General features: G+C 42.7%; 1 protein-coding gene across 1 annotated transcript in view; it reads right to left on the minus strand.

The window, feature by feature from the left end:
- LOC137381317 (cadherin-12-like) overlaps window positions 1–20,404 on the minus strand; it is a 199,771-nt gene extending 179,367 nt beyond the window's left edge. The window contains exon 1 of the mRNA XM_068053715.1: window positions 20,321–20,404. The gene's annotated coding sequence lies outside the window, so the exon portion shown is untranslated. The remainder of the gene's footprint in view (window positions 1–20,320) is intronic.
- Between the last annotated feature and the right edge of the window lie 496 nt (window positions 20,405–20,900).

The raw sequence follows: 20,900 nt of genomic DNA on the forward strand, positions 1-20,900 counted from the left end.
TGTGGGGCCTATGAGGGACAAAGAGGGTAATATATGCTTAGAGGTACAAGGCAAGGTTAAGATTCTTAATGAGTACTTTGTGTCAGTGTTCACTAAGGAAATAGAGGCTGACAAAATATCAATAGAAACAGAGAGAGTCGAGACAATGGATAGATAAAAATTGAGAGGGGGGGGCAGGACTAAGTAGGTTGGCTATGCTAAGGATTGATAAGTCACCTGGTCCGGATGGCTTGCATCCCAGGTAGCTAAAGGAAGTGGGATGGAGATAACAGCAGACCTTGCCTTAATCTTCCAATCTTCCCTGGATACAGGCAAGGTGCCAGAGGATTGGAGACTACAAATGTGACACCCTTATTCAAGGAAGTGTGTTAGGACAGTCCTAACAACTACATGACAGTTAATTTAACATCAGTGGTGGGTAAAGTTTTAGAAACGATACTCATGGAAAATACCAATTGACACGTAGAGAGGTTCAAGTTAAGAACATAAAAGAACTCAGAGCAGGAGTAGGCAATTCAGCCCCACGAGCCTGCTCCGCCATTCAATACGATCATGGCTGATCTCATCTTGGTCTCAACTCCACTTTCTTGCCCGTTCTCCATAACCCTTCAACCCATTACTAATTAAACCTATCTCCTCCTTAAATTTACTCCATGTCCCGGCATCCACTGCACTCTGGGGTAGTGAATTCCACAGACGCACGACTCTTTGAGAGAAGTAATTTCTCCTTATCTCTGTTTTAAATCTGCTACCCCTTATCCTAAAACTATGACCTCTCATTCTAGATTGCCCCACCAGAGGAAACATCCTCTCTACGTCTACTTTGTCAATCCCCTTAATTATCTTATACACCTCAATTAGATCTGCTCTCATTCTTCTAAACTCTAGAGAGTCAAGGGCTAAACTGCTCAATCTCTCTTCATAAGACAAACCCCTCATCTCTGGAATCAATCTAGTGAACCTCCTCTTAACTGCCTCCAATGCAACTACATCCCTCCTCAAGTAACGGGACGAAAACTGTATGCAATACTCCAGTTGCGGTCTCACTAATGCCTTGTACAGTTGCAGCTACACTTCCCTACTTTTATATTCTATTCCCATTGCAATAAATGCCAAAATTCCATTTGCCTTCCTTATTACGAGCTGCACCTGCAAACTAGTTTTCTGCGATTCATGCACGAGGACACCCAGATCCCTCTGCACCTGAGCACTCTGAAGTTTCTCTCCATTTAGATAATAATTTGCCTTTCTATTCTTCCGACCAAAATGGATAACCTCACACTTATCCACATTAAATTCCATCTGCCAAATTTTGGCCCATTCACCTAACCTTTCCATATCCATTTGCAAATTTCTTATTTCTTTATTGCAACTTACTATCCCATCTATTTTAGTGTAATCTGCAAATTTGGCGAAAGTACCTTCTATCCCTGCATCCAAGTCATTAATATATATTGTAAATATTTGGGGCCCAAGGACCGAACCCTCTGGCAGCCCACTAGTTACATCTTGCCAACCAGAAAAGGACCCATTTATCCTGACTCTCTGTTTTCTGTTGGTTAGCCAATCCTCTATCCAAGCTGATAAATTGCCCCTAACCCCATGTGATCTTACCTTGTGTATTAACCTTTTGTGTGGCATCTTATCAAATGCCTTCTGGAATTCTAGTAAATTAGTCAAACACGATTTACCCTTCATAAAACCATGCTGACACCGCTGGATTTCATTTTGACTTTCTAAATGTCCTGTTATTACTTCCCTAATAATAGATTCTAACAATTTCCCAACGACAGATGTTAAACTAACTGGTCCATAATTTCCTATTTTCTGCCTCCCTCCCTTTTTGAATCAGGGCGTTATATTAGCATTTTTCCAATCCACAGGAACCTTCCACGCATCCAGGGAATTTTTGAATATTATAACCAATGGATCCACTAACTCCGCTTCCACTTCTGTTAAGACCCTAGAATGTAGGCCATCAGGCCCTGGGGACTTGTCTGCCTTCAATCCCAATAGTTTACTCAGTACTTTTTCCCTAGTGATGATGATTGTTCTAAGTTCCTCTCTTTCTACAACCTCTGCATTACCAGTTACAATTGGGACGGTACTAGTGTCCTCCACCGTGAAAAGTGAGGCAAAATACTGATTTAGTGTCTCCGCCATTTCTGTGTTCCCCACTATTAACTCCCCAGTCTCATCCTCCAAGGGACCAACATTCACTTTTCCCTTTTATATACTTATAGAAGCTTTTGCTATCCATTTTTATATTTTGCGCTGGTTTTCTTTCATAATTTACCTTTGCTCTTTTTATTACTTTTTAGTAACCCTTTGTTGATCTTTAAAAGTTTCCCAATCTTCCAACCTGCCACTGGCCTTTGCAATATGGTATGCCTTAGTTTTTGTCTTTATGTTATCCTTAACTTCCTTGATTAGCCATGGATGTTTTCTCCTCCTCTTACAATCTTTCATCCTCTCTGGAATATATTTTAGTTGGGAGGAATTGAATATCTCCTTAAATATCTGTCACTGCTCATCAACTGTCCTACCTTTTAGTCTTCCTGCCCAGTCCACTAGGGCCAAATATGTCCTCATGCCTATGTAATTACCTTTGTTTAACTCCAGAACGCTAGGGTGGGACTCCAGTTTCTCGCCCTCAAACTGAATTTGAAATTCTAGCATGCTATGATCACTCTTCCCTAGAGGATCAAAGAACAAAGAACATTACAGCACAGGAACAGGCCATTTGGCCTTCCAAGCCTGCGCCGATCTTGATGCCTGTCTAAACTAAAACCTTCTGCACTTCCGGGGTCCGTATCCCTCTATTCCCATCCTATTCATGTATTTGTCAAGATGCCTCTAAAACGTCACGATCATACTTGCTTCCACCACCTCCCCCGGCAGCAAGTTCCAGGCACTCACCACCCTCTGTGTAAAAAACTTGCCTCGTACATCCCCCCTAAACTTTGCCCCTCTCACCTTAAACCTATGTCCCCTAGTAACTGACTCTTCCACCCTGGGAAAAAGCTTCTGACTATCCACTCTGTCCACGCCACTCATTACTTTGTAAACCTCTATCATGTCGCCCCTCCACCTCCGTCATTCCAGTGAAAACAATCCGAGTTTATCCAACCTGTCCTCATAGCTAATACCCTTCAGACCAGGCAACATCCTGGTAAACCTCTTCTGTACCCTCTCTAAAGCCTCCACAGCCTTCTGGTAGTGTGGTGACCAGAATTGCACGCAATATTCCAAGTGTGGCCTAACTAAGGTTCTGTACATCTGCAGCATGACTTGCCAATTTTTATATTCTATGCCCTGACCGATGAAGGCAAGCATGCCGTATGCCTTCTTGACTACCTTATCCACCTGCATTGCCACTTTCAGTGACCTGTGGACCTGTACACCCAGATCTCGCTGCCTGTCAATACTCCTAAGGTTTCTGCCATTTACTGTATACTTCCCACCTGTATTAGATCTTCCATAATGCATTACCTCACATTTGTCCGGATTAAACTCCATCTGCCATTTCTCCACCCAAGTCTCCAACCGATCTATTTCCTGCTGTATCCTCTGACAATCCTCATCACTATCTGCAACTCCACTAACCTTTGTGTCGTCTGCAAACTTACTAATCAGACCAGCTACATTTTCCTCCAAATCATTTATATATACTACAAACAGCAAAGGTCCCAACCTTAATACCTGCGGAACACCATTAGTCACAGCCCTCCATTCAGAAAAGCACCCTTCCACTGCTACCCTCTGTCTTCTATGACTGAGCCAGTTCTGTATCCATCTTGCCAGCTCACCTCTGATCCCGTGTGACTTCACCTTTTGTACCAGTCTGCCATGAGGGACCTTGTCAAAGGCTTTACTGAAGTCCATGTAGACAACATCCACTGCCCTTCCTTTATCAATCATCTTCGTCACTTCCTCAAAACACACGATCAAGTTAGTGAGACACGACCTCCCCTTCACAAAACCATGCTGCCTCTCGCTAATAAGTTCATTTGTTTCCAAATGGGAATAAATCCTGTCCCGAAGAATCCTCTCTAATAATTTCCCTACCACTGATGTAAGGCTCACCAGCCTGAAATTCCTGGATTATCCTTGCTATCCTTCTTACACAAAAGAACAACATTGGCTATTCTCCAGTCCTCTGGGACCTCACCTGTAGCCAATGAGGATACAAAGATAACTTAACTATGAGATCATTAATTAATCCCATCTCATTACATAGTGCCAAATCTAGAATAGCCTGCTCCCTGGTTGGTTCCACAGCATATTGCTCCAAAAAAACAATCTCTAATATATTCAATGAACTCTCCCTCGAGGCTACCCTTGCCAATTTGATTAATCCCTTTATGCATATTAAAATCACCCATGATTATTGCCATACCTTTCTTACAAGCCCCCAGTATTTCATGGTTTATACTGTGCCCCACTGCGGAACTACTGTTTGGGAATCTATAGATTGCTCCCACCAAGGACTTCACTCCCTTGCTATTTCTTATTTCTACCCAGACTGATTCTACCCCTTGATCTCCAGTGCCTATATCATTTCTCACTATAGCACTGATCTCTTCCTTTACTAACAAAGCTACATCACCTCCTTTTCCTTCCTGCCTATCCTTCCGAAATACTGAGTACCCTTGGATATTCAATTCCCAAACCTGGTTTCCCTGCAACCACGTCTCAGTAATCCCCACTAAATCATACCCATTTGTCTTTATTTGTTCTGTTAACTCATTAATTTTATTCCAAAAGTGCATTCAGCTACAAAGCGTTTAAGTTTGTTCTGCTATCAAATTTCCTTACTCTTGTACGATTCCTTGGTGCAATATGACGGTCACATGTTCTGTCCCTACTGTTTATATTCTGTAAACAATCAGCCTCATCACTAACCTGCACTCCTACCTTCTCCTTTAACTTCCTGTTTTTCCATGCAACTGAACCCTCCCCCCTATCTATTAAAGCCCTATCTACAGCCCTAGTTATGCGATTCACCAGGACTCTGGTCCCAGCATGATTCAGATGGAGTCCGTCCCATCGGAACAACTCCCTCCTTCCCCAGTATTGGTGCCAATGTCCCATGAATTCAAACCCATTTCTCCCACACCAATCTTTGAGCCATGCATTTACCTCTTTAATCCTATTGACCCTGTGCCAATTTGCTCGTGGCTCAGGTAGTAATCCAGAGATTATTACCTTTTTGGTTCTGCTTTTTAATTTAGCCCCGAGCTGCTCGTATTCCCTCAGCAGAACCTCTATCCTCGTTCTACCGATATTGTTGGTACCTACGTGGACCACGACAACTGGATGTTTCCCCTCCCACTCCAAGTTCCTCTGCAGCCCAGATGAGATATCCTGAACCCTGGCACCAGGTAGGCAACACAGCCTTCACGACTCTTGATCCTGGCCACAGAGAACACTGACTATGCCCCTAATTATATTATCCCCGATTACGACTACATTTCTCTTTTCTTCCCCCACGGTGCTATGGTCAGTTTGCTCATCCTCCCTACAGTCCCTGCTCTCGTCCACACAGGGAGCAAGAATCTCGAACCCATTGGACAAGGACAAGGGCTGAGGCTCCTGCAGCACTACCTCCTGGATCCCTCTACCTGCCTCGCTTATAGTCACACCCTCCTGTCCCTGACCACTGGCCGAATTCAAGGTAGTTAATCTAAGGGGTGTGACTGCCTCCTGAAACACAGCGTCCAGGTAACTCTCCCCCTCCCTGACGTATCGCAGTGTCCGAAGCTCAGACTCCAGCTCATCAACTCTGAGCCGGAGTTCCTCGAGCAGCCAACACTTGCTACAGATGTGCTCACTAGGAACCACAATGGGGTCCACCAGCTCCCACATCATGCAAGTACAACACATCGCCTGGCCCTGTATCTCTATTTTATTTAATTAGATTTTAATTTGTTTTTTTACATTTCTGACTGGTCTTTAGTTTTTAATCTATAAAATATTTCTCCTATTTACCTTTAATCTAAAATCAACTTAGAATAGGTAATTCAACTCGCAGTTACTTACCAACCAATGAACTTACGGTTTTCCTGTGACATCACTCTTTGTTTTTTTTCTCTCTGTTTTTACTCCCTTAAAATACTCTCTCTGTGGTCTCCGACTCTGTTCCTTTTGGTGCACTTTTTAAAGCTCTGCTCCCACTGTGTTTTCTCTCTCTCTCTCTGTGGATAGCCAGCATAGATTTGTAAAAGGGAGATGATGCTTGACTAATCTAATTGAATTCTTTGATGAAGTAACAGAGAAGGTTGATGAAGGGAATGCAGTGGATGTTGTTTATATGGATTTTAAGAAAGCGTTTAATAAGGTGCCACATAAAAGGCTGGTTAAGAAAATTGAGGCTCATGGATTAGGAGAGTCAGTGTCCAATTGGATAAAAAAATTGGCTTAAGGACATAAAACAGCGAGTCAGAGTAAATGGTTGCTTTTCAGACTGGAGGATGGTAGACAGTGGTATTCCCCAAGGGTCAGTGCTGGGACCACTGCTTTTTTTGTTGTATATAAATTAATTGCATCTTGGAATACAGAGTAGAATCTCAAAATTTGCCGATGACACAAACTTGGAAGTGTGGCAAACAGTGAGGATGATATGAACCACCTGCAACAGGACATAGATAGGCAAGCAGAGTGGGCAGAGAGGTGGCAGATGGAATTTAATACTGACAAGCTTGAGGAGATGCATTTTGGGAGAAGGGATAGGGAGAGGAAATATAGACTTAGTGGCACAGTTCTAAAGAGTGTGCAGGAACAGAGGGACCTGGGGATGCATGTCCATAGATCTTTGAAGATGGCAAGACATATTGAGAGAATGGTTAATGAAGCATGTGAGATCTTGGGCTTCATAAATAGAGGCATAAAGTACAAAAGCAGGAATGTTATGCTGAACCTTTATAAAGCTCTGATTAGGCCTCAACTGAAGTACTGCATCCAGTTCTGGTAACCACAATTCAGGAAGTATTTGAGGGTCCTTGAAAAGGTGCAAAGGCAATTTACCAGAATGGTTCCAGGGATGGAGGATTTTAGTTACAAGGTTAAGTTGGAAAAGCTGGGTTTGTTCTCCTTAGAACAAAGGAGATTGAGGGGAGATCTAATAGAATTGTACAAGATTATGACAGGCTGAGATACGTCAGACTAAGAAAAACTGTTTCCATTAACAAATGGTATAAGGACTAGGGGACACATTTAGAATGTTTTGGGCAAAATATGCAGGGGGAATATGAGGAAGCACTTTTTTACGCAGCGGGTGGTAATGACCTGGAACTCTCTACCCACAAGGGTGGTGGAAGTGGGGACGATCAATGACTTCAGGTGGATGGCCACCTGAGAGAAATAGACTTGCAGGGCTACAGGGATCAAGCCGGGGAGTGTGACTGACTGAATAGCTCTGTGGAGAGCCTGCATGGACTCGATGGGCTGAATGGCCTCCTTCTGTGCTGCGATGATTCTATGACTCTAATGAGGGGATTGGCTGTGAACAGAGGAGAACCTTGATTCCAGAGATTGCCTTTGTTCTCGAATCAATATTTGACTTGGCTTTGTCAACTCCAGTCTTACTTGGTCCTTCACCTCAATGCACCATTAAGTAGGCAATACTTTGAGCTCAGAAATTATTGCAGGAAAACACATTTTCCATAAGCAGACCGAACCTCCTTGAAAACATGACTTCAGACAGATAAGAACATCGGCCCCTCGAGTTTGTCCTGCCATTCGATTACATCATGTGTACCTCAATATTTACGCAACTTTGCTCCACATTCCTTTGCGAACAAAATCTAGCAATCTCAGTCTTGAAAAGTTTCAGTTGACCACCCCTGCCAGAATGCATAGCCTTTGAGAGGAGTGGGTTCTAGGTTTCCACTTCCCTTTGTGTGTAAATTGAATGAAGAATCGACCAGGGTGTCTAACAGATGTCCATTCCAAAGTTGAATTTCACCCTGCACTGAGACTATTTCTACTGGAACATAGAAAACTAAGGACATTTATTTAAGGATTTTTTAAAATGATGACATGTTTTGATAGCGTGAATAGGGTCAGATAGTTTCCCCCTTTCTGAGACAGGGTTTAAAATTTTAAAATCCTCCTTAAAACGTACCTCTTTGACCAAGCTTTTGGTCATCTGCCCTAATATCTCCTTATGTGGGTCGGAGTCATATTTTGTTTAAGAATACCCCTGTGAAGTGCCTTGGGATGTGTTATTACGTTAAAGGCGCTATTCTTGTTGAGCATTTCTGCTGTAATATTAACCAACCTGAGCGTTAAAAATCTTGCAATGTTTTTCAGTTAGTTCTTTATAAAGCTAAGCCCAGCCATGATCATTGTATTCCCTTATTGTGGTGCTTAATTGGCATTGTGAAACTTGATCTTTTCCAATACATTAATCTCAATCTGAAGTCCAGTTATTTGTTTTCTCTGTTAATTTTTTCCCCTTGCTGCTGAAGCACTGACACTTTGCTGGTGTACATGAGCAGTGATACCTTCCAGGACTTTACTCTGTCACCATTCTCCATCAATCAGCCTTGACAGTGTAGGGATGAAACAGAACATAGCGAATCATCACTTTATTTTACAGCCTGCCCGATTTTCAAAAAGAAAAAGAGCGGCCGCTTTGCTTAAGCCCATTTTGCGCCATCAACTTAACCTGCTTTAGGGGGAGGGTATTTGACTTCACCCAATGGCCACATACAGATATTTAACAAGAGTTGTTGAACAGTGAACAGAAGCCGATTTACCCCATTTCTGTCCCTAGCATTGGCAAGAGAAACTGCAGCCTTCCCGAACACCAACCCAGCTGACATCAGCTAACACAAGACACAGATCAAGCCTAATGCTCCTCAACTCTGTGTGGCTCAGCTATTCACTGAACCATCAAGGAATCTGATAATGTGCATTTCCTCAAAATCTGGCACCTTGGGATTGGTCACAAGACGGGCAGAGGCAGTCTGACATCATCAACATGGATCCCTAAAACTTTCAGAGGGTTTTTTAATACATTCATTTCATGTGGGAAATTTAAATATACGGAAACCTAGTTTTATCTTTCCTGGGCGAATCACAGCATTAAAAAGCCTTTGCAAATCATGCAATTTGTAAGGGAATTGCGAGTGAAGGAAGTGCAGTAGGTTTGCAGATGAGCTGTAATGTATCTGCAGCTAGTGCATAGCTAGCTTTTTGAATAAAAAATAATGTTCAAAAAGTACTCAAGACTACATCTTCTTCCAAGTGTAAATAGTTTAATGACAGTAAAAGCTAACTATCCTGTCAGCCTGTTCTAATTTTAGAAATGTCACCAGCAGAGGTTACTAAGTAGAGCTTTGTGTAGATATTTAAATATGCACATCAGCAGAATCTAGGCTGTCATTCCAGTGGGAGTGCTGCACTGAGGGAGTGCTGCACTGTCAGAGGTTCCAGTATTTTGGATGAGACATTAAACCTAGGGCCCTGACTGCCCTCTCAGGTTAACGTAAAAGATCCCATGGCACTATTTTGAAAAAAGAGCATGGGAGTCCTCCGCGGTGTCCTGGGTCCAATATTTATCCTTTAACCAACATTACTTGTAAGAAGATTATCTGGTCATTATAAGAACATAAGAAATAGGAGCAGGAGTAGACCATACAGCCCCTTGAGTCTCCTCCGCCATTCAATACGATCATGGCTGATCTTGGGCTTCAATTCCACTTTCCCACCCTCTCCCCATATCCCTTGATTCTCTGAGAGAACAAAAATCTGTATAATCTCAGCTTTAAATATACTCAATGATGTGGGTAGGAAATTCCAAAGATTCACAACCTTCTCATTGATGATTGTGGGATTGTGGTGCAAATTGCTGCCATATTTCTACCTTATAACAGTGACTACACTTCAAGAAGTACTTCATTGTTTGCAAAGCGCTTTGGGGGCATCCTGATGTTGTGAAATGTACTATGCAAAGGCAAAAAAAACTTTCTCCTTTTTCTCTTTTGATTTTCCAAACTCCAGAGCATTCTGAGCATACAGTACAACCTGACTGCTTCTTCACACTGTCTTGCACAGAAGGGGCCAAGATGAAATAAACACGGAAATGGAAGAATAATGAATTTTAAAAAGTCAATTGCTAAACAAAATCACAAGAACATGGACATTTATACACAGTAAAAATGGAGTAGCGGCCATGTGACATGTCCTGTACTGGAAATACACACACTTGTCTGTAAGGACGAGGCTTGTCAACCTCATCTGAAATAGTCCTGGAGAGAACCCCTTTGAAATTGAAAGGAGCTGTTGTATATTAATGATTCTGAGCGACATGAATGGATTAACAGAGGATTCTGGAGACAGTCTGGCTCATAGCTAAACCAAGATGAATAAAGTGTGAAGCAGCAACATCATAACAGAATGATTCCCATTCAAACATCAAACGATAGGCGTGGTTATCATAACTTGGCCCATTGTGTGGTCACAACAAGGGAGGCGGCCATGTGTCTCCTAACAGAAGCCAATGTGAGAGATTTTTACCTTGAAAGGTAGCTCTCTGGAGAGGGAGGGAGGAGATCAAGATGACATCACAGAAAGCCAGTGAGAAGGATCCAGAAAGCAAGAACCCTGCTGACCAAGCACAGCCACCACAACAGAGACATCACAAAGTGACTTTGAGACTAACCATCTGAGAAGGTAACAAACTACACACCACCAGTCTTACAACCACTAGAGCTCTACAATACCTCTGCAAGTTCACAACTGCGAATAATCAAGCCTGCAACATTAAAAAAAAAAATTTCCTCCCGAGAAGACTCAATAATCTTCTGTAAACCATGAACACTTGGGACTTTAAACTACCTCTTATCCTTTTTCCTCAATATATCTGTTCTTGTGTATGTATGAGTGGGTGAATGGTCATGTGAGAGAGGTTGCAATCATTTTGGGATTTGTTTAAAATTATGTCTTTTTTTACATACAAGAAAACCTGTCATTTGTCTGTTTATTTGACCTTAAAGGGACTCAGGGGCTAAAGCATCATTTGAACAAAACAGGATTGTGTTCAGCTGAGAGGTGAATAGTGGGAATTACCCAGACCCCTTTCCGCCTGTCCGTAACAACACCATTCTCAGCAACACTCCTGGCTGGAACAGGAGCCTCGTTACATCTTATTTAATAATTACAGACACAGTTCTTAACATATATTGTAACACTAGCTCTATGTAGGGATCTTCAGAGGAAGAACCAGGCCAGTATTGTGGTCTCACAAAATACAACAATGATGTTGCAGAACTGCCAGTTTAAATCTGCATTAACTTGAATTTCAGGACTGTTCTGAGATCACTTTGCTGGCTTGTACACACCTTTTGAAGTTGATCACATTAGGTTTTATGGCGGAAAAGAGGATTTGCATTGTGTTTAGTCACACAGATAAAAAGAGAAGTAAAATACAATTATGCACAAGGTGGCTATGACAATCCATTGGTGTTCTGATCCAAAGCCACGATAGCTTGGATGGAAATATGTCAAAATGGAACTGCCCATCACAAACAAGGTCAGCCAGGTGTGAGGGCTGTCAGGATTAAAGTTTCCTCGGTTTCTGCTTTGGCAACCTGCTGGCAGGCACGGTAAGCGACATGACAGGAGGCATATTGCAGGTCAGCCAGCTGAACAAATGATCGTCTCTTTATGATTTGGAGATTGATGAACAATGGGCTAAGATTTCTACTCTTCTGTGTTGGTAGCATTACCATACCCTAGGAGAAACTTTGCATTGACTCCATTTGCAGCCCCTTCGCAATGGCAGGGACAGGGAGTGGAAATCAGTGGCTAAAGACATGGTGTTAGTAGGGCACAGGTGGCTGCTAAAGTGAGAAACCTCTATGAACCCGCCTACTCTGGCAGAGTTGGAAGCATCTGGCGCTCAGGCACAAGTCAGCACATTTATAAGATGTTCATACCAGAAAATAGTTAATTTACTAAGAAACTGATTAATGTACACCAATAAAAGTAATAAATGGTTCAGTATAGATTTCTAAAGTCATTTTCAGTGATTTTAAATCAGGTTACTCACAGATGGTGGATTGGACGCTCATATTAAAAATGCGCATTTTACTTATAAAGCCATTTTCAGCTGCATTAATAAAACTGCACCTGGTTACCACTCTTGAGTACATCAAGGAATACGTTTCAATGGAAAAATAGAAACAATTTCATTCTATTCCTCAATCTGATTGTATTGGCTCATGGAAGATTGTCCATTTGTGATTATGGAATTTTAGCAGAAACTTGAATTGTAACCAATCGAAATTCAAGTGCCTTTTGAGTGCATTTTAATGCTTGCTCCCAGGCAGAAATTTCTTCCCAAGGGGCTTTATTTCAAATGTGATTGGTGCTGTCATTGGAGAGTTTGACTTTTGGAAGGGAGGAGATCCTTTTATGTTCATTTAAATGTCATTTAGCAATTAAAACTATTCTCGAAGGAAAAAGAAAACTAAATTCTCCATAAACCCCCTCACCAACTGGATTTCATTTTTTCTATTGAACTTGCAGTATGAAATAGCTCAGGTCTAGGCACCCCTTCAGTGTATGGACCTCTTTCTTAAGGTCTTTTAGCTTAAATGGTGGAACCTTGATTTTACCTTATATGAGAGTGAAGGAACTCTTCCCTGCTTTCTCGTCTGACCTTCTCCCTGCGGCTCTGCATTTGATGGAGATTGATGGATAACTGAGAGCCTCTATCATCACACCCCTCCATTCTTGAACTCCTGTTGGCTAACTCGGTTGGTGCTAAAACAGTTGAGGAAACTTATATTCATGTTACCAAATAAAAATAGAGTGAAATTCACTTGGACTTAAGGAGTTATTTTTTTACTTTACACCTTACTTTACACTGTCAGTGGGGAGTCTTGTCCATCAGGAGTGCATGTCCAAACTTTAGGTCTTGTCTGAAAATCATACACAATGCAAGCCTAAATTTTGAGCATGCACTGCAGACAGGGGCACAAAGACATAAATAATCCTTTTAATTCCAACGTTACTTTTTTTTTTCATTTCTTTAAGCACCCATGTATATATTCTAGGTAAATGGAAAATGCTGGAAATACTCTGTAGGTCAGGCAACATCTGTGGAATGTGATGCAGAGTTAATGTTTCAGGTCAATGACCTTTTGTCAGTGAGGTTATGACCGTTTTCTGTTTCTGTCTCGCTCTCCACAGATGCTGCTGGACCTGCTGAGTATTTCCAGCATTTTCTGTTTTTATTTCAGATTTCGAGCATCCGCAGTATTTTGCTTTTGTATGTATTCTAGGTGCTATGGAAGCTCCAGCTGTAGCTCAGTACCAGTGGCGGGGATGGGGGAGGCTGCAGGTGGAATCAATGTTAGTATCCATTACACCCTGAAAATGGACATGGATGGTGTGCATTAAGAAAGGAAGCAAGACTTGCATTTCTATAGCACCTTCCCTATCCTCAGGACTTTTCAAAGTACCTTGCAGCCAAAGAAGTGGCTTTTGAAATGTAGTCACTGTTGTAATGCAGAAGTTTGTTGTTGCTGCAGCCAATTTGTGCACAGCAAGCTCCCACAAATAGCAATGACCAGATAACTTCTTTTTTGGTGATGATAGTTAAGAACAATTATTGTTCAGAATACTGGGGAGAACTCCTCTGCTATTCTTTGAATAATGCCACAGGATGTTTTACCTCCACCTGAGAGAGCAGATGAATTATAAATAGCATTGAAAATCAGTCCTGACTGATCACCATCCACTTCGAATACTATATAATTCCAACAGAGCCTGGAGGAGGGAGTGCCCAATGTAGATGGAACTTTTGTAAAAATAATAATAATACTCCGTGAAAGTAATACCACTATGATATCAACTGTGATGTGATCATATTTGTTTCTCATGGTGCCCATACAAGTTCAGCAAGAACTTGGATTCGCTGATCCACAACATTTGTATAAGTGCTTAAATGTTCAAAAGATATTAACAGCTGTATTTGAACCTACTATTTTGTTCTTGATGAATTTTGCTTCCTGCTCTGTACTTTGTGTGTGAAGGGGATTTGTGGGAGGGATTTTGGTGGCTTTACTTCCACAAGTTTCCTCTATGGGCTATATTTGTCTCTCCAGGAATCCCTCACTATTTCCTTTAATGAGAGGAGAAAGAGAGCTAGGATACTGGTAAAAGAACGTCATATACCAGACTCACTGTTCCCATGCAGGCTTCCCTTCCAACTCAGTCTATTAATAAATGCACACATTTTGTGACTTGTCAGAACAACGGTATGTATAGAGGCTACACTTTGCCACAGAAAAGTGGCAGAATTGTGTCAGATGCTGCAAGATGAACTTCAGCAAGCCTCCAAGGCAAGTATAGCAGTGCTTGGTGTTGTAAAGGTCTTGAACACTTTTTCCTTGGGCTTTTATGTGACTGTCAAAGAGGACATGAGCAACATCAGCCAGTCTGCATGTCAATAAAGCAGTTATCTAACCAGTGCAGCCCTGGTTTATGATCCCTGTGCAGCATCCATGTACACCTGCCGAGCACAACTATAATGAGATATATGAATCAACAACATGTAACCTACTTTAGGGATTCAAGTGTCCTGCCAGGTCTGGGGGCTTCTGATACTGTAGACCAGCCAATGCATCATTGTAGTTTGCAGTACACGACTCAAATTCAGTGTGCAACATAGAATCAATGTGGAGTTGTCAGGAGGAGGTCCCTCAGTGTTCTGATGGTGAAGACACATGAGATTGAGGATGCCATGGGTGGCCCATTTACAGCCATCAGAGCATCTCATGAGGGTCTGATTCAGAAGTCCTTCACATAATTATATCATAGCACCCTTGCATTAGCCACCCTCCCTGCATCTTCACCATTCCCTCAACAAAAGTACCCTCACCTGCAGATCTGACGACTGTACCCCAACTGCTGATGATTAGCATTTTTCTCATCAGATGTTATAATATACAGCAACTCGCCAAGGCTCCTTCACCAGCACCACCCTTACCTGCGGCCTCTACCATCTGCAACATCGAGGAACAAGGGCAGCAGACGCATGTGAACAATATCACCTGTAAATTCCTTTCCAAGTCACGCACCATCCTGACTTGGAAATATCACCATTCCTTCAACATCACTGGGTTAAAATCCTGGAACTCCCTCCCTAATAGAACTGTGGGTGTACCTACACCATATGGACTGCAGTGGTCCAAGATGGCAGCTCACCGCCATCTTCTCAAGGGCAATTAGGGATGGGCAGTAGATGCTGGACCTCGCCAGTGATGCCCACATTCCATGAATGCATACATAAAAATAAGAAAATAAAAATAAAACACTCTCTGCACATAGTGCATATGTAGTGCCACGAAAATATATTTCTCCACAAGTGATCTGTGTCTTGATGCTGTTTGAAATTACCCCTTGTTGGCAGGCTGCAATGTAATATTGTCTAATTCAGTGCTTCTACTACCTGCCTCATCAATAATATTAACATAGGTGTTGGATGACTGCCACGTTTTCATAAACGGTTCTTGCAATTGATGATCACCCTCAATTTTTGTGAGCAGGGACTGGCTGGAGGCTGCGCTATTTTGGGGGATGTGGGACTAGCCTGGGCATGCTTACTTTCTGTCACTTGTGCAGTCACTGAATGAGGATGGCAGGAGGTTGCAGACGTGTTGCATTCCACACACAGCAACATTATTCCTGTCCATTTCAATCCTGCCCCTCCCACAAGGCACTGTCTGAATCCAGGCATAAATCGACAGTCGTTACCCATGAGTGCATGCTATTTTAGATAAAATTACAGTGATGCAAATAAAGAATACATACATGATGGCATGATTTATAGAGCTGCTTTTTTGACCTGATACTCCCTGAGACCAGACCATGGTAAATAGTGAGTATGCAACACATTATTTTCTGTTCATTAAAATTTAAAATCCGATAGGAAGTGGACAGAAAATCACAGTTTGTGTCTGAGATTTTCAAAGATACTCCCGATCAGCACTGCTCTCCACTGAGATTGCTAAATTGTGGAATGATCCCTCACAGGCAATGGTACATGTAAAAATGTTACAGCTGATATTTGTCAGGCCACAGTTAGCATTGTCATGTATTGATGCTGTAATTAGCATTATTGTGCATCTAGGCATTTCCTCGCAATGCTTCCTATCTCTAACACAACTGGAATTGTTCTGTGTCTACAGCGTATCGGTGGCATCACTTGCACTGAACATGCCTGCATTCTAGCTCGCATTTCAGCTGCTGACTGCTGGCAACAGATGAAAAGCAAAAACCTTCCATTTTCCACCACAATCTCATGAGCGAAAATAATTGATTTAGCAATAAATTCCATCACAAGTGTTGCAGTGAATGGCTGCAGAAATACATATGGGTCAAGTTCTTTTGCACAAAGCTCTTTTCTTAATACAGGATCCTTGACAGAAAACAACTACATATGAATATTGCAAAGGCATGGGAGAGTTCTTAACACTGCATCCCTGACTGCTAAAATCAGACTTGAATGAAACTAATAGTACTGCTCCTCCATAGCAAACATTTTATTTCCATAATAACCCACTGATTCGCACAGCTACCTTGATTACAGATCTTTCCACCCTGCTTTCTGTCAGAACACCACACCATTCTCCCAGTTTCTCTGTCTCTGATGCATCTGCTCTGACAATGCCATCTTCCATACCAAAATTTCCAATATGCTCCCTTTTTCCTCAACCAAGGATTCCCCCCACCATGGTTGACAGGGCCCTTGACCATGTTCGCCCCATTTCCTGCATTTCCACTCTCACCCCTTCCCCTCCCTCCCAGAACCATGATAGGTTTCCCCTTGTCCTCACCTTTCACTCCACAAGCCTCCATATTCAACAGATCATCCTCCGTCATTTCTGCCATCTCCAGCCTGATGCCACCACCAAACACAACTTCCTGTCCTCTCCCCATTCAGCATGCTGAAGGGATCATTCCCTCTGCGATACCCTGGTCCACTCCTCAATCACCCCCAACACCCCTCCTCTTCACATGGCACCTTTCCATGCAAGCGCAGGAGATTCTACACCTGCCCTGTTACCTCCTCCCTTCTCACTCTCCAAGGCCCAAAACACTCCTTCAAGGTGAAACAGTGATTTACGTGTACTTCTATGTATTTGGTATGCAATATTCACTGCTCACTATGTGGTCTCCGCTACATTGAACAGACAAAACCCAGATTTGCGGAACTCCACCATTCAGTTCACAAGCATGACCCTGATCTTCTGGTTGCTTGTCATGTTAAGTCTTCACCCTATTTCTACTCTGACCTCTCTGTCTTTGACCTCCTACACTGTTCCAATGAAGCTTAACAGAAGCTCAAGGAACAGCTCCTCATCTTTCAATTAAGCATTTTACAGCCTTCCTGATACAAGAAGTTCAGATGATAACCTCTGCCCCATGTTGGTGATGATTTCGCTATTCCCATTCACATCTCCTTACCACCCACCTTTTGTTCCTTTTCTTGTCCTTTTCCCATACACCTTTTCCTTTCACCATCATCCCTTTAGTCATATAATCGCTCCTGCCTTCCACCCTATCGGAGACCTTCCCTTTTGTTCTTTCCTTCGCTTCACCCTTTCCTTGCCTTTGTATTTGCTTAAAAGCTGTTATATCTCTAACTTCTTCTAGTTCCGATGAAAGGTCATCGACCTGAAATGTTAACACTGTTTCTCTCTGTTTTTATTTCAGATTTCCAGCATCTGCACTCTTTGCCCTTTCATTTTATTCCTGATGCCAGTTCTGGTACTCAGGCACATATCTTAGACTAGGTATCAAGGGACCCAAATGGCACTGATCATTTTACATACATTCAAGTCCATACAATGCCAACTGACACCAAAGCTGCATTCTCAATGCTGCCCATAGCCATTTTGGAGGATACTCAACCTAAGTCTGCTGGGAGTCCACCAAAACAGCCTTATACTATGGACCAAGTGCAGGAATATAGGATTAGAGTAGGTGGGTGCTGGATGGCCAGCACAGACACGATGGGCTGAAGGGCCTGTTTCTGTGCTGTATAACTCTATGACTCTATGACTATGAGCTCAGCTGGGATTTACCTATGAGAGGTCCTCAACTGGCAATGATGTTTCCTGTATGACCTTGTGGAACAGAACCTCCATCTGCCATTAAAAGGCTATCAGTGTCACAGAAGGTGGGACAGGGGCAGGAAGTGACGTTTGCAATAAACACTTTAAATGTTACTCAAGCAACAAATAGCTTTCACTGGAGAGATATCCCAACCTAGTTTATGATCACTATTTCTTTCCAGAGTAAATTTGGGACCTTCACTGAGCCCACGGTGCAATGTACATCTAACAAGAGTTTTGATGGGCTCAATATATAAATAATTGGGCAGAATTCCTAGGTTAGACCAGAAATTCAGCCCCGATATATAGGGTTTCGAGGGGGTTGGGAAGAAGACTTCTGCGCTTCCTCCTGACCGGAATTCAGGCTAGACTCCGTAAAGAACAGAAACCCAACAGATACAGTTTCTGCCCCAAACTTTCAGCAGCCACCCCCCCCCTCCCCGAGTGGACAGTCTGCCTGCTCTCCATCCTCCCTCAGAATTTCACTCCTTACCTCTCAAAGTTATTTAATATGTTGAAATTAAACTGTTTTTTCATAATCATTGGTCACCTAACAGATTTTACTCGACTAAAATCACCTCTTCTGTGATATTTTCCATTCCTCAACCACTATGATTGTGAATGCGGTATTGGGATGTATAAATATTTAGCCTGTGACTTTTGATAATATCCACATGCTGCTCAGTAATCTATACCAGGAAATGTAACACTTTACTTGTTAAAGATATTGAAACACAATATTATAGTTACATTTCAAAGCTTCACAGTGGGTTCTTGCCTAAGTGTGGATGATAGATACAATGCAATAGAGTAAACCAAATAGGCACTTGGGAAACATGTGCAGTATTTTCCTCAATTTTGAAATGTCCAAACTTTGAAACTTCAAACAAACATTGTATCAGCAGAAAACACTTTAGATTTTTAATATCTCGTCATTGGAACACTGAAATGTAGACACATTCCACCCCTTCCAATGCTGCCTCATTAAGCACGAGACACCTTTCCTTTCTATAATGGGAATGTAGATGTTCAAGCTGGTTCTAAAATACTAAAATATCAGACCACTAGACTGACAAGAATTACTTGTACATTCATTACTAGACATGTTCTCGGCTAAACGTTCCTCAAATAACCTCAGCTTCTGCCACTGTCTCGAGCTAAAGTCTGCAAAGGTTTCCTTCGGTCCCACCCAAGATATTGTTCACTGCATCAACTGTATACCTAGTCCCTGTTTTAATCACAACAGCAGCTCTATACTCTGTCTCCCATTGAACATTCCAACCATTCATTCCCAATATGTGAATTTGTCCAACCTCATCCGTCTTCCACTGCCCCCCTTTCTGACCACCTCCCCTCCCCCTTCCCCCTGCCTCTCCCCAAGCTGGATTTCATCCAGTGGCTTGCTAGTTATCAATCTCCAGAATGTTTGCTCCTTTGGTAGCTGTAATATTACATGCCCCTTTGGTGTATGATCTGTTGCTAAGACTCATAGGACTACAAGTAATATGCAAAATAAATGTGGGTTTTATTATAACTGAACTGGATCTTATATATACAAATAGTTACTGCACAAGCTAGATTTGAACACCTCTCACTCTGCCAGGGTCCACCCACAATTCCCTGATCATGTGTGACCCGACATCACTTCCTCTGATGATCTTCACTTACAGTTCTTAAGGTGGTCCGCTCTTAAGGCCGTCCCACAACAGCAGCGAGGTCTTATCCCAGACAATTTTATTGGCTTTGTATACCTGAGAAACCTGGACAAAAGGAGATGAATCTTCCTCCTTTATTCAAGCTGCCCTTAACAGGCTATATCATCCATCACATTTCCCCACCCTAACAGTATTGGCACCAGCCTCTCCCCTTACACTTTTGGTACAGTTTCCTCATGGTCTCATATCATTCCCAGTTCTTCTTTTATTCCTCCCAATCTCAATGGTGATCCTTTCTCCAAGATTTCCTCCCTTTTCTCTTCCCTTAGCCGAAGCACTGAGTGACTCCTCATCCCCACCTTCACCTAATTTCCCCTTACCTGTTTTCTTCTAACTTCTCTGCTCTCCTTTTCTTTATTTAACCTCATCTCATGGCCAACCACCACCCCACCCCCTCGCCCCTGCCATCATGTGATGTGTGTACCTATACACGTCTAACTCAAACACCAAGGGCTGAATTCTTCTGCTTACCTGGAAGACCCACTGCCAGGGCTGAAAGCAGGAGGTGTCCACACTTTGGTCACCAGCGGAATCCTGGGTCAGCATATTGTCGGCACCAGCCAATTAAGAGGCCACCGCCAGGGCCGCTGTCCAATTAAAGAAGGCGGACCTCCCCCAACAGCTGCTAGACCAATCAGAGATGGACAGTGCTGAGGCTTCAGCTCCAGGGACAGGGTGCCTCAATGGCAGAGTGTCTTTGAAGGCTGGTGAATTGGGTTGAGGGAAGCTCGGGTCAGGCAGGGAGGCCCTGGCGATCAAGGTGGGGGGGGGAGGTGGTCGTGTTGCACAAGCGGTGCTGTTGCCGTGGGGGTGTCCACTGCCACCAGGGCAGGGCCTCTGGTTCTCTAGCTTTAATTGTTGCAGCCACTATTGAATAGCTCAACAGCTCCTTGATTCTACCTTTGTCCCTATTAAGTCACTCATGGTCTCCCACTTCTCTTATTTTACCAGGTAGAGTTCCTACACTCTCAATTCTGAGGGCTGAATATTCTAGATGGGCTTGGCCATGCAGATCAAGTTTGATGAGCTCAAGTAATGCCTCTTTCTCCAC

Source organism: Heterodontus francisci, chromosome 2 (genome assembly GCF_036365525.1).
Source record: "Heterodontus francisci isolate sHetFra1 chromosome 2, sHetFra1.hap1, whole genome shotgun sequence".
Lineage (NCBI taxonomy): Eukaryota > Metazoa > Chordata > Chondrichthyes > Heterodontiformes > Heterodontidae > Heterodontus > Heterodontus francisci.